This window comes from Pleurodeles waltl, chromosome 6 (assembly GCF_031143425.1).
Source record: "Pleurodeles waltl isolate 20211129_DDA chromosome 6, aPleWal1.hap1.20221129, whole genome shotgun sequence".
In the NCBI taxonomy this organism is placed as follows: domain Eukaryota; kingdom Metazoa; phylum Chordata; class Amphibia; order Caudata; family Salamandridae; genus Pleurodeles; species Pleurodeles waltl.
The window spans coordinates 1,093,330,156-1,093,348,520 of record NC_090445.1 but is presented as its reverse complement, the minus strand read 5'-3'; positions in this window follow the sequence as shown (position 1 = coordinate 1,093,348,520).

Sequence of the window (18,365 nt, the reverse complement as noted above, 5' to 3'; positions counted from 1 at the left end):
AGGAGTCATTACTGATAGCTGGGACCTAATATTCTTAAATGTTTTAAGCAGCCGCGGACCTCCAGGGGTCCCCGGCCCACAGGTTGGGAACCACTGTTCTACACAAAAGAAAAGCACAAAGGAGAAAATCCTTGCTCTCTCAGCTCCTGATCACTACGTTCAGCAAAATCCCACATGGGCTCAGACTCTCAGTAGCTCCCTCACTCACTTGCAGAGCAGACGTAAGCATCTCGTTATATTATAATGGGATTATCCTCATCCAATATTAAGACCACAACCTAGGAATTTTTGATGAAATCTTCTCTATCATCAAAAACCTTTTAACCAGTAATGAATAAGCCCCCTCACAAGGCTGTCTTGACTCCCCAGAAGTCTCACAGAATCCCCAGAGATGCCCTCTAGTAGCTTATCCGCATTAAGTGCTCCACTCCTTCCACCCCTTTATTCCCCCCCATGGTATGCAACTCACACTACACTAAATCTTCACCCCCAAGGGTTGAATCTGAGTCCATATCCATGAACGTCCATACTAGATTACGTCTTTACTACACCTAGAGTAGCAATCACGGATACACAAACAGGAAATAATCATATCACCGACTATCCCTTCAGCTGATGAATACACCCTTGGGGATACTTCACATGCACTCAGGTCACCTCCTTTACCCCAATTGATGTCCCCCTCGATGCTTGAAAGCCCAAGACTGAACCGTTCCACACAACATAAGACCCCCAGCACCCCTCACGAGCTCTACACCTCCCACCCCACTCTACTGTCAACTCTACTTCCACCCTGCTGACTCCGAGGCCAGCAGCACTCAAATGGTTTTTTTACCCAAACCTCGACCAACTGTGCTCAGTCTTCACTATAATCCAGACTGAATGAGATCATACATAACCTGCCACTACTGATGGCAGATCTAAAAAGCCTAATAAGTCACCTCAGAATTGGAGAACATAAGATGGTGCAACAAAACACCTGTGAAGAATAGACTTGTCCATGCCCTAGATAATAACTACTGCACCAAACCACCGTCCCACCCCACAGCCAACGTGACCTCAACTATCTCTGCATCTCCCTTTATGGCATGGAGAATGATACTTTACCCCATCTCCTACACTCAACCTTTCAGACTGAATGATCCTCTTTCTGATAGTGACATTCACTCCCTCCTACTTTCATATAATTCCACATACTCCTGTAATCGAGTTGATCTGGACCAAATACAAAATCTTCTTAATAAACCCACACAGAGAACCAAGACCTAATCATAGAGCCCTAAACCTATCTAACGTTAAACAGGTGCCCATCACTCAATATACCTCAGCTGACACCAAACAACACTTGAAATGCATGCTACTCAACTGCAGATCAGCAGTGAAACATGCGGCTGACATTGCGGACCTCATTCTTGCACACAAGTTTGGCCTACTTATCCTGACTGAAACATGGCTACATGCTTCCTCCGCACCTATCCTTGACTTACTAGTTCAACCTAACCATGACATCATAAGATTAGATAGACCCAGTAGACCAGGAAGGAGGTATTGTTTGCATACATCGTAACAATCTCTCAGTGAAACAGTCACATCCCATTGCCCTATCATCATGAGAATACTTATGCATTTTAATTATTAAGTAACAACAATTCATTGTGCAAGCTGCTCACATTCTACCACCCACCAAGAGATAACATCACATTCATAGAAAAATCATGGAGACTATCTCAACTAACACAGGACATCACTGCATCAAGATGTTCCTCAGTGATTTCAACCGATACTGAAACGACCATAACGCCCCAGCTGGTAACAGCCTTAAAACCTTCCTAGATTACCTCAACCTGACTCAATTCTGCAATAGTCCTACCCACAACATAAGTGCCACTTTGGACCTTATCATTGCCAAAAGCAATACCATTCAAATGGAATCTATCCTTCCTTGCGACTGGACAGATCATCACTGCATCACTTTCTGCATCACAGAACCTGTAAGGACAAAAAAGTCTCAACTAAGGAAATCCAAACACTGAAAAAGGAGCATGTGTAGTATAGACCTGAATGATCTGACATCCCTCAGCAACAACATCTTGCCACCTTTCTTGACTATGATAGATGCCCATGATATCACTGACCATTACAATAACTCCATGCAGAACATTCTTGACTTGATAGCACCTCCACAGCGAAAAAGAATGCCCAACAGAGAATCCAAACCATGGTTCAATGATAGCCTAAATTCAGAAAGACATAATCTTAGACTTGTTGAATGTTTGTGGAGACTCATCATCCCTAGAATACCTTAAACACCTGAGATCTCAGAGGAACATTTACAACAAACTCATCAGAAGCTCGAAAGTGAATTTCTTTACAAACCAATTAGATAAATATGGAAATCGTCCGAAAAGACCATTTGAACTTGTCAAGCTACAATCCAACAGGCAACCCAACTCTTCCCCTATTGGGTCTAATACACGACCAAACTGTGAGGAGTTTGCCTCCTCCACTGAAAAAGCAAGAAAGATTAAAACTGATTTTCTGTCATCCATGGAACACCTGCCTTTCATGTATCATATCAGGACCCCTTTCCCCCTGATCGATGAGCCTCCAGGTCGCTCAGCTCACCCCCCAAAACAATGCTTGATGTAACATATTCAGAACCTTAGTTGAAAGCGCCATTCTCAATATCCTTACAACACTAAAACCCTCAAACCACTTTAGTGACCCTTTTCCAGCGCACGTCTTCAGCGAGATCAAAATGTCCGTACTCCCTCTCTAGACCAAGATAGTTAATGACTCACTACTTCAAAGATCGATCCCAACTGCCTTAAAGTGGGGCAGGTTACACCCTTTTAAAAAAAAAACCTATGGCAGATCACTCAGACCCAAACAACTTCTCACCAATCTCTAATATTCCAACCATGGCGAAGCTCCTTCAGAATGTGTCCATGAACAACTCTTCAACCACATAGTGCAATTCAGTCTCCTAGACTTATTTCAGTTTCGTTTCAGTCAGGGCCACAGCACTGAATCAGCATTCACACACATAGATGATGATGCAGTAAAAATGCTGGATCAGAATGAATCCTGCCTGCTTTTTCTCCTCAATCTTTCATCAGCCTTTGATAAGGTCAAACATCACAGCCTCCTAAACCTACCTGAATTCAGGATGGGTCTATAGGGAGCTTTGCGTAATTGGTTTGCTTCTTTTCTCCACAACAGAACTCAAAGATTCAAGGTAAATAGGTCCTTATCTAACCCCACTACGGTCACGTTAGTGGTCCCACAGTGGTTCACGCTCTCATCCACTCTTTTTAATCTGTTCATGAAACCTCTAACCAAATTGTTGAATTTGTCTAACATACACTATCACATGTACGCTGATGACATCCAACTGTATTTGCAAATCTCTTCCCCTGAAGACATTAGGTCTCTGAACACAACCTTACTAAACTGGCTGACTTATAACCACCTCAAACTTAAGGCTCTCAAAAAAGAATTCCTCTTAATCACCCCAACCAAACACTCTCCGGACATTGCAGAATGGATAAAACAAATAACAGCTCCTAACGGCGTACCTCATATTATGGATTAAACGAGATCTCTGGTAACAACTCTTGACAAGAACTTGCACATGCAGGAGCACATCAGCTCTGCCACCAAAGGAACTAACTTCCACAGGAATATACTAAGAAAAATAAAGCCCTTCCTACCACCCGATTACCTGAAGTCAGCTGTTCAAGCCCTAATGACCCCTAGGCTGGACTATGGTAGTAAAAACCCTCAGCAGCGTTCCCAGATCTAGGCTGGCACCAATAAGGGTCTTTCTTAACTCTACTGCTAGGCTCATCACAGGATCTGAAAGAAACAATCGCATCTGATCTGAAATCACTAAACTGGCTTCCATATGAAACCAGGATTAAATTAAACATTGCCTTAATGACCCACAAAGCCCTAAACCTCAACACCCTGAGATACCTTGCACAAAAACTGGAACTCTGGTGGCTTTAAAGTACCTAGAGGTACTAATATCCTACTGTTGAAACCACGTAAATTCTATAAAAAAAAAAAATACAACTTAGCTTTCTCAGGTATAGGCCCAAGAATCTGGAACCCCTACCCCCTTAAATCAGGTCGAACCCCTCAGCGGCTTCTTTCAAGAAAGAAGTTAAAATGATACCAATGAATAAATTCATGCTGTAGAGCTCATGAACTCTACTCGTTTGGACTTGGAGGTGGTATCTTTGTAAATTCGGTTTCATCCTGTTTTCATCCTTGATTATGTTGTTGTTTGTGCTACCTGTATGCTGAACATTTGTAAAGCGCTCTGATAATCGCAGGAGTCATGTTTGCACTATATAAAACATAATTAACTTTTTATTTTTAATTACATGGATGATACCTTGTTGATCATCTCCATTTCTGACAACTAGACACCCACCTGCCTGGCCTTCTGCAATTACCTTTCAGCAGTTGCTCTCTGGTTGAATTACAGTGCTTAAAACCAAATAGCGACAAAACCACCATTTTACGTTTTGAAAGATTCACATAAATCTGGTCAGACCCTTTGTGGCCAGTGGGATTTTGGTTTGCTTTCCATCCAATCAAAGCGGCCAGAATATTTAGGCTTTTGATTGCATGGCAACTTTTCATTTGACACTCCAGTATCACACATCTTTCCCATTTTGCAGCATGAGTCCTTCTGTGGATCCAAATGCTATGCAGTATTCTACCATCTAGAGGTTTGGTCTGGAATCTTTTTGTAAGTCCTTGTAACTACTTGGTGATATGTCTGTCCCCCTATGACCTCAGGGATGTGCCCCAGAAGTCCCTAAGCTGGGTCGTCCTCTTCAGATTCTTTTCTGACACTGGGTCTGGGAGAATCTGCCAAAGTTTCATAAATGCAGCGATGGAAGACAACCAAAGTTGAAAGATTGCTGAAAAGGAAGTGGAAAAAACACCATGAAGGACTTCTGTGGAGAGTAAAAAAATGAAAAACACTGAAGATCACGGAAAAGTAGGTGCACCGCATGGGAGGTCGACCACACAGTTGGAGCTTACAGTGGCAAGGGGCATAATCTGTCAAGGGAAATGGAGAACACTTACTTTAGATTCAGTTCCAAGTGCCAGCATGAGTTCACCCAGAAGAACAACCACCAGGTCTGCAACCTCTGCTTGTCAAGAGATCATAGCACTGAAGACTGCAAGGCATGCTCTGAGTTTCTCATGAAGGCGTTGAGGGCTACTGCCAAGCAGAGACAGGCACATTACGCCACTATGCAGTAAGTGGAGCTCGTCCTTAAGAGAGCTCCCCTGCTGAGCAAAAATGAGGACAATGCTGGCACAGGGCCAGCACAAGCTGAAGGGTCCAACGCATAGAGAGAAGTCATTGAGCTGAAGTTGCACATCCCATCGAAGAGACATAGGGGGGGGAGAACAGCTCCGAAAACGCACTCAGGTTATGAATAAAAAACATGGGGAGCTGACCAAAAACATCAGACTTTAAGTCCCACAAGAATGCATTGACACCAAAAGAATGGTCGACCAAAGGGAGTCAAAACATAAAGAGCCCGACGGGTCTTGTCATAGGGATACTAGCAGAGAACATCCTCCAGAGAAGTGCTCCACATAAAAAGACGAGCAAGAGAGGGCAAAGGAACCAGTAGACGTTGAAGCCCAGGCTCTGAAAAAAAGGCCACTGACTGCTATAGATGCAGACGAGAAGATGCTTGAGGCCAAAAGAAAGAAAAGGCAACTCAAAGCCGAAATGGCGACGATTCTCTAAAAAAAAGCAGGTTTTCATGGCATCTCACTGAGAATCCCATTGCAGATCAATCTTGAATGACTGAACACACTAGAGCTGCAAGTGGAAGAAAAAGAAAGCCTCTCCAAGAGCTGGATGAGAACTTGAGATTATTCCCATATGGCGAAAGAGTCGGCGATCAGATTCAAGACACCAATGGTGACTTACTTGAGGCCATCACCTCCCGATGACATCACAATGTATAATTCAGTGGTAAAAAGGCTGGCAGATAGGTATGGCATCCAACTTGAGGAAGAGAAGGCATGGGCATGCTTTTTTCTTGAATCACTCATGCCCTCACAAAGCAAGAGACTGTACCTTCCAATGCTCCAAACCATTCTAGATTAGGGAAGAGGCTTTCAGAGAGCCAACGGCCTGCTCTGTGCTGTTAACTGGAGGGTCGAAAAGAAGTATAAAGACTCTTCCATGGATCCCCTATACATCAGAAAAATGCAATGCAAGATTCTAAAATCATGACCACAGCAAAAAAAAAAAAGAGCCAACATCTCCACTTACATGGGCCCACCCTTGGAGAAACAGCAAGAGTGGAAATGGTGGGAAAATCAATAATTACAACAGCTTCATAAATTGATATGACCACAAACACTGGGAAGAAGAGGAAAAGCTGCTTAAACACCTCTTAGTACAAAACTGCATTGCCCCCTGGGGAACCAAATTAAATAACACATACATCCATAAAAATCACATGCAGCATTGATATGTAATCATTTAGAAAACATCCAATATTCTATATATATAAAATTATACATATATTCTCTAACTTTGTAAAAAAAATATTTCTGAAATCCCATACCACAACACCAAAGTAGAAGAACATAAAGAAGCGCAAAAAGATCAAGTGCTTCTGATGAAAAGAAGAATAGAAAAAGAGCATAAATCACATACCTATCAAACCAAAAAACAAAACCTTTTAACAGATTGCCTGCTGGTTAATCCTTTTACGCATTGAATTATTACATGTTTATAAAAGTATCAAATCCCTACTAAAGTCCTTCAATCCTATATACTGAAAACACATCCAGGCACAACCATCATTGTCGACGTTTCAACCCCCTCTGGCTGATTCCGGGCTCACATACGGGTCTTCTTCAGGACTAGCAATGATGAGGACCTGCTAAAAAGTATAAATATGGGCCATAGAGAAGGTTTTTATGGGAGCAAGAATCAGCACAATGGAGGCAAGAGCCTTGCTTACTCTCAAGAGAATTCAAGGAATTACAGAACATGCTCACCACTACCACAGGAGCAGTCTCTGATTGTGAGGAATGTGGAGAAAGTGATGGGCATGATGGCCTTGTGCATCGCAGCGATCCCACATGCAAGACAACATATGAGAATACTTCAAGGGTGGATCCAGAACCAATGGTCACAGGTAATGGGGAGTTGGGAGCATCTAGTGGTTGTAACGCAAAGACTACAGTAAGAGATGACATATTGGAGCATGGACACCATAACAGTAGGCAGGTCCTTCAAACAACCAACTCCAACATTGACCATCACCATGTATGCGTCCCACACTGGCTGGGGGAGTGCACATGGTAGAGCTAATGATGAGAGAACTATGGAAAGCAGAAGAGGTAATCCAACACATAAATGCATTGAAGTTAAAAATGATCTTCCTGGTCCTGAAGGTATTGGGGACACATGTGAGGGGAAAGACAGTGTGGAGCCAAATGAACAACACAACCACAATGTTTTATCTGAACAAGCAAGGAGGAAAAAGATTGCATGTGCTGTCAAAAGTAGCCCTGGAGATCTGGAAAAGGGCATTGCAGAGAGGAAAAACCTTAATGACAATACATCTGCCAGACGTAGAAAGAGGGGACGCAGACAGACTAAATAGACAAGCATCCATATCACAAAAATGGGAACAAAAAGAACGAGTGCTCCAAGACGTGTTCCAGCAGTGGAGCACTCCAAAGATCGATCTGTTTGCAACTCCTGAAAATGCAAAATGCCAAGACTTTGCATCCAGGCACCCACTCCGTTGCTCCTTGTGGAATGCCCGGTCAATAAACTGGTCACAGAAATTTGCATATGCTTTTTCACCAATCCCTCTCAACCCTCTAGTTAGAAGCAAGAGCAAACATTTACATATGACTTTGTTCCTGATCACCTCACAGTGGGCTAGACAGACGTGGTTCACAGAACAAGTGGAGAGGGCACAAGGAAAAGTAAAAAGATTACAAATATGACGCAACCTTCTCTCCATGCAGGGAGGCAGAATATACTATCCAGAAACAAACAGCCTGAGCGTAGCTGGCTAGCTCCTGAGTACATAGATTTTGGACACCTGGATCATCCAAAGCAACCCATGGACATCCTAAAAGAAGCTAAAAGACCAAGTATAACACAGTATTACAGAGCAAGGTGGCAGAGACATGTTCGGTGGTGAGCGGAAAGAAATGTTCCAGAACAGAGGACACCACAGTCATCAGGTACATAACGTACCACCCAAACAACGGTTTGACTTATACTTCACTAAATGTACACTTTGCTGCTATATTAGCCTACACAAAAGGACAGATAGGGAGAAGTTTTTCCACACACCAGTTGTTAAGAGTTTTCTAGAGGGAGCAAAAAGAATTGCTCCATCTAGAAGGACGCTCACACCAAAATGGAACCTCAACCTGGTACTAACACAACTAATGAGACAATCCTTTGAACTGCTCCACAAGGCAGATATACAGTTGCTGACCCTAAAGTCTGCTTTCCTAATTGTGATCACATTGGTGTCCAGAGTAAGCGAGCTGCAAGCGCCAACCACCCAGAAGCCCTAACAGCAAACAGACAAGGAGGACAGAGAGGTCGTGGACCAAATCATGCATCCTCCTCAAGGTCATATCACAGTTCCAAGTGAATCAAACACTTGCTTCTTTCAACAACCGAAAACACAAGCCAAAAAAGTGCTGCATGTGATAGACCTACGCAGAGCTGTGATGTACTATCTAGAAAGGACATGGGAAGTCAGAAATGGAAGTCAGTTCGTCATATCATTTGCATATTCAAACAAAGAGTGACCAGTGACACAGACCCCCATCACAAGGTGGATAGTACTAACAGTCCAGTTGTGCTACCAAAAAGCAGGTGCGCGCTTAGAAGCAAAACCCAGACCACATCCTACAAGGAAAAAAGGAGGAGTCATGGCCTTCCTAGAGAACGTACCAATAAGCAACACAAGTATGGCAGTCAGATCGTTATCGGTCAGACCTTCATAAAACACTATTGCGTGGACATTCAAGTAACAAAAGAGCCACAAGTGGGGAAAAAGAGTACTGATACACCTGTTCTCAATCTCAACCTCTTTTTAATCCCACCTCCAAGAGAGACTGCAGATACTGCTACAAAATCAATGCACAGCATGTGAATACAGAGAAGGATTCATTCTGCAAAACAAAATGGGTACTTTCCAGTAGGAGTAGTTTTGCACTTTGAAGAGTTTTCTGGATTCACATGCAACCCTCCACCTCCCTGAAAAATTAAGTGAAACAAAGAGGGGAAAAATACTGAGGTACCTTTTAAACACAAAAGGAAGCCAGAAAAAACAGGAAGAATTGCCAAGGGGAAAAAAGAATCTGACGATAGCGACCATGCACAGGAGCTTCCAGGGCACACCTCTGACTTAATGGGAGGACAGACATAGCACCAAATGGCTACCGACAATGCCCTGCCAAAATAAACCTAACAAGAAGATTCTCAACTCAGCCACTAGATAGCAGAATAATGAATAGCATGTGAATCCAGAAACTGTTCAAGCTTCAAAACTACTGCTATTGGTAAATTACCATTTCGTTTTTTTTCTCTCAAAATGCTTGGGAGAACTTCCTGAATCATACAAGAAAACTATGGTCTATGCCTTAATTACATCCAGAATGGACTACAGCAACTTGCTATATCTGTGCATCCTTGCAGTCGCAATACTTAAACTCCAGAGAATCCAAAACGCGGCTGGTTCTTTAGTTCTCAACTTACCTTCTCATTGCTCCACCTCAGATCATCTGAAATATCTTCATGGGTTGCCAGTACAAAAAAGATGATTGTTCAAGACAACATAGCATAGGGCCAAAATATGTCATGGATTTTTTCAGGCCTTACATACTCGGGAGGCACCTTAGAACCTCCTCGGCCAAGCTGGTATGTACTGCCTCCTCAAGTGCTTCCACATTGGTGGAGGGTCTTTCGCTTTTCTAGCACCAAATTTCAAAAACTCTTTCTCCCTCACCTGCTCCACTCAACCCGGCAAGAATCTGTTTTCAGATCTAAACTTTAGGCCATATGCTTCCATTAATAGGCTATTTTATGTTCTCCCAGCCTGTCAGTTTTGACCCCCCCCCCCCCCCCCCCCCAGTGCCAAGATACTCTATTTCAAAGTGACAGTGTGCTGTATAAAATGTGATTAATTCATTCATTCAGGTCCTTCAAACATGTACGGATTATGGTACTTTATATGTAATGCAAAATAATTTAAATGATCGAACAATGGGATCATAAATGAGCAGGATATTCTGCGTGGGGTAACACGGATCCTTCCATTATTCTCGAAATTATCAGCTGACTATTAAGAGCTTTTTGGCGGTACCGAATAATAGCAACTAAAGGCCCTGTTAGATTAAGATGCCAATCAGTCATTGCAACCCTTGGGCCAAACATTCTCCAAACCACAACAAATATTAATATAGATTAGGGCTAATCTTAAGAGTTATCTAAGTCTGTAAAAAACACAAAAGGATCAAAAACCTAAAAAGAAGCGTGACCTAATAAGAAATCTCCAGACCCAAACTTTAAATACTGATCCATGCCAGGTGAGGTAGAACTCATGAAAGATTTGCCGCCCCTGTCTAGTAAGAACAAATGCCCATCGGAGATAAAAGAAAGGTCACAGATAAGCCACAGAGAGAATGGCGAAAAGAAGACAGCATGGATGTACCACGACTTAATTATGAGTACCATTATACTTAAAATAGGAAAAAGAAGATACATTGGTGTCCTGGGGGCAGCCTGGAAGAACACAGAATAAGAAAAACAGCCTTCACTGAAAAAAGGAATACTAGAAACTATAAGGAGGACGTAAATAGTTTGCTAGCAAAGAAGGAAGCATAAACGCCATTAGAAATGAATTAAGGAAACAAAGGATGTTTTTTGAAACTGAATCACAAATAAAAACTACACATTCCGTGTCAAGTACTAGTGGTCAGAATGGAATTCTGTAAATCAACAGAAACCTGTATATCAGGTTTTTAATAATGGGAATTGGTGAAATTATGTTTAAACATTTGTAAATACAGTGGCAAGTTATCAAATGAAGACTAATAACATTCAGACACGATATAAATTATAGAATGCCCCCTCAACTCTGTTGATCAGTTAATCATGTGTAACATTTCGAACTACATATGAGTGACGGGCAGTTTTAAACAGTAAAAAAGTCATTACATTGTAGTAGATCCTTCTTTATATTTACCACCCACCCTCAAAACGTTTTCTCATCATCAGCTGAAAATAGCAATGAAGCAGATTCTTTCAAATTAGATGAAACGGTGGATTCACCCAAGAACCCCACATTATGGGCCTCATTCTGAGGCTGGCGGGAACCGCCATATGGCCGCTCCGCGGTCGAAAGACCGCGGAGGCCATTCTGGCTTTCCCGCTGGGCTGGCGGGCGACCGTCAGAAGGCCGCCCGGCAGCCCAGCGGGAAACCCCTTCCCACGAGGAAGCCGGCTCCGAATGGAGCCGGCGGAGTGGGAAGGTGCGACGGGTGCAGTTGCACCCGTCGCGAATTTCAGTGTCTGCTAAGCAGACACTGAAATTCTTTGTGGGGCCCTCTTACGGGGGCCCTTGCAGTGCCTATGCCATTGGCATGGGCACTGCAGGGGCCTCCAGGGGCCCCACGACACCCCATACCGCCATCCTGTTCCTGGCGGGCGAACCGCCAGGAACAGGATGGCGGTATGGGGTGTCGGAATCCCCATGGCGGCGCCGCAAGCTGCGCCGCCATGGAGGACTCCTGAGGGCAGCGGAAAACCGGCGGGAGACCGCCGGTTTTCCTGTTCTGACCGCGGCCAAACCGCCGCAGTCAGAATGCCCTGCGGGGCACCGCCAGCCTGTTGGCGGTGCTCCCGCCGACCCCGGCCCCGGCGGTCCTTGACCGCCGGGGTCGGAATGACCCCCTATATCTCGAACTCGAGTAGCTTCCAGTTCAGGAATGCTAAATATATCACTAAAAATGTAAGGGTTGGTTCCATGTAAGAATTCCTCTTCGAGTGAGTTCATGTGGCTGACCTGGTGAGGAAGGACTGTGCTAGGGCGTTTTACTGAGACTAAACCTAGTTGTCAAGTCGTGGCGAGTCCTGGAGAGTTTATTGCAGTGCTTAATTTGAAACCACCGGCACTTATTTTTGAGGGCCGGCTCTTAATTTTCTGCATCAGGCATTTACTGCGAGCAAAAGACACATATGGTAAAGGCGGAGGAAAAGTAAAATGAAAAAGCGTCAGAAAGGGAGAAAGCAGCAGCTGCAAAAGTGAGCTGAATGGGCAGGGAGTGGCTGTAAATGGATTAAAGAGGCCCGAGATGGATTTAGGATTATGCTGCCTCAGTATTCTGTGCGCCCACATTTAAATGCAGCAGTCAGCCGTGTGTTTCAAAGGAGAGCTTTGGGACAGGCACTTTATTATTTAAAAGTTAAGCACTGGTTTATTTACCACACTTACCTCAGTAAGAGAGGTGGAAATCACGCATATATTTCAATACATACAATGCTACATAAATTTCAGAGCAAAGCTGTTCAGAGGTTTAGGGACATATTTACAAGCCTGTAGCGCCACCAGACCGTCACTTTTTGAGACGCTCCAGTGGCACTGTGCACTGCGCTTTATTTACAAGGCAGCAATAAGCCACTTTTTGTGGCTTAACACCACTTTGTAAATACGGCCCCTTAACACGCTGCACTTTGCATGTAAGGAGCATACAATGGGTGTTGCTGTGGGCGTACCCATGCAACACCCATTGCATTTTGACACTGCTCCAAATTTATGGGATTTCGTAAATCTGAGGCAGCGCCAACATCTAACACCACCCCAGAGGTTGCGTTAGCATGGTGCAACGAGGAGAAATGCTTTAATTTCTCCTCGGTTTTTGCTCTTCCTATGTGTACTGCCTCCTGCAGCACACATAGGACAAGCAAATCGCCATTAAAGATTGTTTTTGGGCTGGAAGGAGTACTTTCCTGCTCAAAAGCAATCTCCCCCACAACACAGCCATCCTTGCATCATGGCGCAAGGCTGGCTACATTGGCGCTCAGCAGCTAATTTACCACCAGCGTAGGAGAAAACACAGGGATGCCGAATTCTTTTAAATATGGCACATCCCTGCATTTTTAGAAGTGACGCAACTCGGCACTGCCCAATTTGGCACAGCAGCCACGCTGCACCGCTTCTAGTAAATATGCCCCTTAGAGTGATACTTGTGACTTAACTGCTACCTTAGTGGAGTCCCAGAGGGAAATCATATATAAGCCATCAAACTTACCAATTCTGTCATGGAATGTCAGAGGTTTAATTCATAACTTGATGGACTTGGACTTGTGCATTTTATTAAGCATATGTACCGTTGATCAAGCAATTAAGGAAAAAGGTGTAGGAAGGCTGGTCTAGTAGCGTTTTGCAATTTTAGACAGCCAGTCCATACCTTTAAAAAATGATAGTTTAGATGAAGAGTGTTTTGCACTTTACTTGCAGCTAAAAGACCTCGGTGTAATAGTAAATCTATATGTACCACCAAATAAAGTGAACTATGATGCTTAGTTGGAAGAATGAATTGTGGCCCTAATTTATACTTTTTGACGCAAAACTGCGCCAACGCAGTTTTGCGTCAAAAAAATTAGCGCCGGCTAACGCCATTCTGAAGCACCATGCGGGCGCCGTATTTATTGAATGACGTTAGCCGGCGTTAGCCGCCGGCGCCGTATGGTGTGCGTTAAAAAAAACGACGTACACCAGGCAGCGCCGGCGTAGGGGGATATGGAGCTTGGGCGTCAAGAAATGGGGCAAGTCAGGTTGAGGCAATTTTTTCGCCTCAACCCGATTTACGCCATTTTATTTCACTCCCAACCCCCATAGAAATGACTCCTGTCTTAGCAAAGACAGGAGTCATGCCCCCTTGCCCAATGGCCATGCCCAGGGGACTTCTGTCCCCTGGGCATGGTCATTGGGCATTGTGGCATGTAGGGGGGCACAAATCAGGCCCCCCTATGCCACAATTTTTTTTTTTAAAAAACACTTACCTGAACTTACCTTAATGTCCCTGGGATGGGTCCCTCCAGCCTTGGGTGTCCTCCTGGGGTGGGCATGGGTGACAGGGGGTGTCCCTGGGGGCATGGGGGGGCACCTGTGGGCTCCTTCAGAGCCCACAGGTCCCTTAACGCCTGCCTTTTGCAGGCGCTAAAAAACTGCGCAAAAGCGGCCGTACGTAATTTTTTTTGACCCGCCCACTCCCGGCCGTGATTTTTGCCCGGGAGTATAAATCCCACGCACATGCCTCGGAGTCGATTTTTTAGACGGGAACGCCTACTTTGCATATAATTAACACAAAGTAGGTGTCCACGCTAAAAAATGACGCTAACTCCATGGACTTTGGCGCTAGACGCGTCTAACGCCAAAGTATAAATATGGAGTTAGTTTTGCGTCGAAATTGCGTTAAAAAAAAACGACGCAATTTCGGCGCAAACGGAGTATAAATATGCCCCTGTATTTTTAGCAGAAAGTTCAGTAAGGATCGTATGAATGCAGCTTTAGAGCAGGTTGAAGACAATAAAGATCACACCACAGACTTTTCTCCTTGCTCTCCACTCTTCCAAAAGCAGACAATAGTACCAATCTGTGAGGGAATAAACTAAATAAGCTCTTATCAAAATCTGATTTGATTGCTGTAAATGGAGGAATGCATGTATTCTGTGTCACTAGAACCAAACCATAGCTGGCTGATGAGCCCTAACTGGGGTGAAACCAGTCCTGCTTTGCTTGTGTTCCGATTCAAGGAGAACCTGGCCTGGCAGCTTGGGCTTGACTTTTGCAAGTGGAGCGTGGTCAAGACTAATTTGCATGTGGCTGCGTTATACTGAGGGGCTTATTTACAAGACTCTTGGGCTGCCAGTGCATCACTTTTTATCTGGAATAAAGTGATGCATCAGCAGCACATGGGGCTTGTAAATAGGCCCGAGTGTGTGAAAGAACGATGAATTGGGTTGCGGCCCCAACTGGTGACCAGTGGCTGAGATTAATCTGAGCATTCCATCCATCACTTTTTAGTATACTTTGGAATCTCCCTCTATTCCTTGGCATTCTTCCCCCTAACTTCACCTTTTACTTTGCTCCTTACCTCATTTTATCTCTCCATTTCATCTGCATCTCCTCCACCTCCACCTCTCCTTCTCTTGTTCTTTTCTCTCTACGTTCTCTCTGCTTCCTCACCTTTCTTCTCACTGCTGTTTACTTCTTTCTCTTATGCCTTCTCCAGACTTTATTCCCACTGATCCCACGCTTTCTCTCTCTTCTCACACCCATCTCAGTTCTATACTCCTACTTCATCGCTACCTTTTTCTCTTTCACTAATTCTCCTTCTCTCCCACACACGTCCTTCTCCTTTCCAGCATCTCTTGTCTCCCTTTTATTGTTTCACACCTTCTTTTCTCCTCTCCCCTTTTTATATATCCCTCTCACTGCCTCTCAAATGTAAACTTATCCTTTCTTCACCTTCCTCCCTTTCCTCTGCCTCTCTCGACTTCAAGCCATCTCTCCTCTGTTCCCACTTTTTACACTCTCCCTTCTCCTCTCTTTTCCCCCTTTCCTTATTTTTACCCACCTCCACTCCTTTGCCCCTATTTCTTACTACTGTTTTCCTCCTCTGTCCGTATACTGCCTTACATTTTCTTTCTCTTCCTCCATCTAAAATGCGCATTCCTTTCTCATTCATTCTCCCCTCATCCTCTCCACTCTTCGCTCTCTTCAATTTTGCCTGCCTATTCCATGTCTGCTTAACTCCTTCTCCCAGTCGCTCCCACCTACCTCGTCTGTCTCCCTTTTATACTCCCCTCTCCGTCTTTAACCACTTTTTCCCACCCTCTTCCCAAGCCCCTGTCTCTCACTTCATCTCCCTCAATCCTACTCTTACATTTCTCCCTCCTCTTCTTTCGCCAGGGGTGCAACTAGACATGAACTTCGGAGGGTTCTAACATATCAACCAATGGAGGCAGGGCTAGCACTTCAAATGATGGGAGTGGAGCTATCCTTAGAACCTATACAAGAAACAAGAGTGATAAACTGTGCATTTTAATCATACTAGTCAAGCCCAATACAATTGCATAAACAAACAAGTTCTACTCCATTTGACAGTACTTATAGGCTACTGTTAAAATGGGGTTTCTGGATGGCTAGGGGATACAACTCAGCCAGGCAGAACCCACCACTCTAGTCAGGGCAAGTAAGTTACACGCCAAATATAACCTGTGTTCAGCCCCTGGTAGCTTGGTGCAGAGCAGTCAGGCTTATCCCCAGAGGTAATGTGTAAAGCATTTGTGAGAGACACTCCGACCAGTGAGACAATGAAGTACACGACAAAAGAAACTCCTCACATAATGATATATAAAAATATATTTCTATATTGTAACTAAATCACAATGTAAACCATACAATTTGTGCGAAGAATGCAGTTACTGAAATGTTGCTTGTTATCCTGACAACGTAGGAATCATGCGATAGGCATCATACCACCAGTAAATTCTTGGGGTGTGGAAAACAACGTACATATATCATTACTTGAGTGTGGGTAAAGTAGCATGCGTTAGAGACCAGGGATATGAAACCTTATAATAATCACAAATGCATGAATCCAACTATCCCTCTTAGCATACAATATGATGATAAGTCCACAATGTCACAGGAGTCCCTGCCTTTCTATTTGAGGGGTTACGGTAATTAGAGAACCTGACATAATCCAGTACACCTGTAAATAAAGAGGTACTGGGGATCCCTGCACTCATATTATACTTGATAAGGTAAAGGCATTAGTACTATATATTATGATTTGGGATAAAATGCCATGTTTTCTATGCGCGTTACCCAAATGCACTTGACATTAGCTATGCCTGATCACCAAACCGACTACACTTCTATTAAGGTCCTTACAGTGCCTGGTGTGACACTCCCTGTGTTCCCTGGCCGGGATTAGAAAGAACATCTGACTTCTCAGAGCAGAGGAAAGTAATGCTCTCCTACTCCTTCTCGAGTCTGGGCCCCTTGGGACTCCTCAGACATGCGATGCAGATTAACAATAGAATGGAGCCACCCGGGGAGGAGCGTGGGATCACTGTCCTACTTTTCCCCCCGGGCCTCCACTCACCCACAGTGTCCCATGGGGGGATGGGCCCATCCTCTCAGATCAAGTACGTGGGGAAAGAAGCGGGCCTCAGAAAGGGGACACAACTCTTGCACAATCAGCCTTCCCTCAACTGGTTATACACTGCACATTCCAGGAGGGGGTGTTGGCCTTCATGCCTGGCCTGCCCCTAGTTACTGGGTCACTAGGGGCCCTGAATTTGCAAATAAAACTATCAGTATGCAGATGGATGCAGATGCCTCTCCTGTCACAACCAGCCTGTCCTGTGCTGTGGCTGTCTGGAAAGTATGTACAAAGTGTAACTGTCACTCTGGCCTAGATGTGGATTAGAGTCAGTTGGCAAAATACTGGAGTTATAAATACAAAGAAATGCCCACTTTCTAAAAGTGGCATTTCTAAAATAGTAATGTAAAATCTAAACACACCAGTAAGCAGGATTTTATACTGCCATTCCAAACACACCAAACATGCCCACTCTACCCCTTTCAGAACAGAAATTACCACTTAAAAAATATAAGGGAATTCCCAATGCAAGCCTATGAGAAGAGCAGCTCTCACGGTATTAAAAAAAACAAATAGGCTGTTTGTCACTACTAGGACATACAAAACATAAAACTACATGCCCTACCTTTTACATACACAGCACTCTCCCCACAGGGCTACCTCAGACCTACCTTAAGAGTGATTTGCGTGTACTAAAAAGGGGAGTTTGGGCCTTGACAAGAAGTTTGAAATGCCAAGTCAATGTGGTTGTAAACTGCGCACTCAGGCCCTGCAGTGGCAGGATAGGACAGGTTTCAAAGGCTACTTCTGTGGGTGGCGCAATCTGTGCTGCAGGCCCACTAGTAGTATTTAATTTACAGGCCCTGGATTTATGGTATACCACTTTACAAGGGACTTACTTGTGAACTAAAGAGGCCAAACAGGTGTAAGCTAATCCTACCAAATTTTACAGGAGGAAGCACATGCATTTTAGCACTGATTAGCAGTTGTAAAGTGCCCACAGTCCTAAAGCCAACAAAAAGAAGGTCAGAAAAATAGAAGGAGGGAGGCAAACAGTTTGGGGGTAACCCTGCAGAAAGGGACATTTCCAACAGCTTCTGACAGAGCTCTTTTAAACGAAGAATCATTGATTTGACAACTAAAAAGTA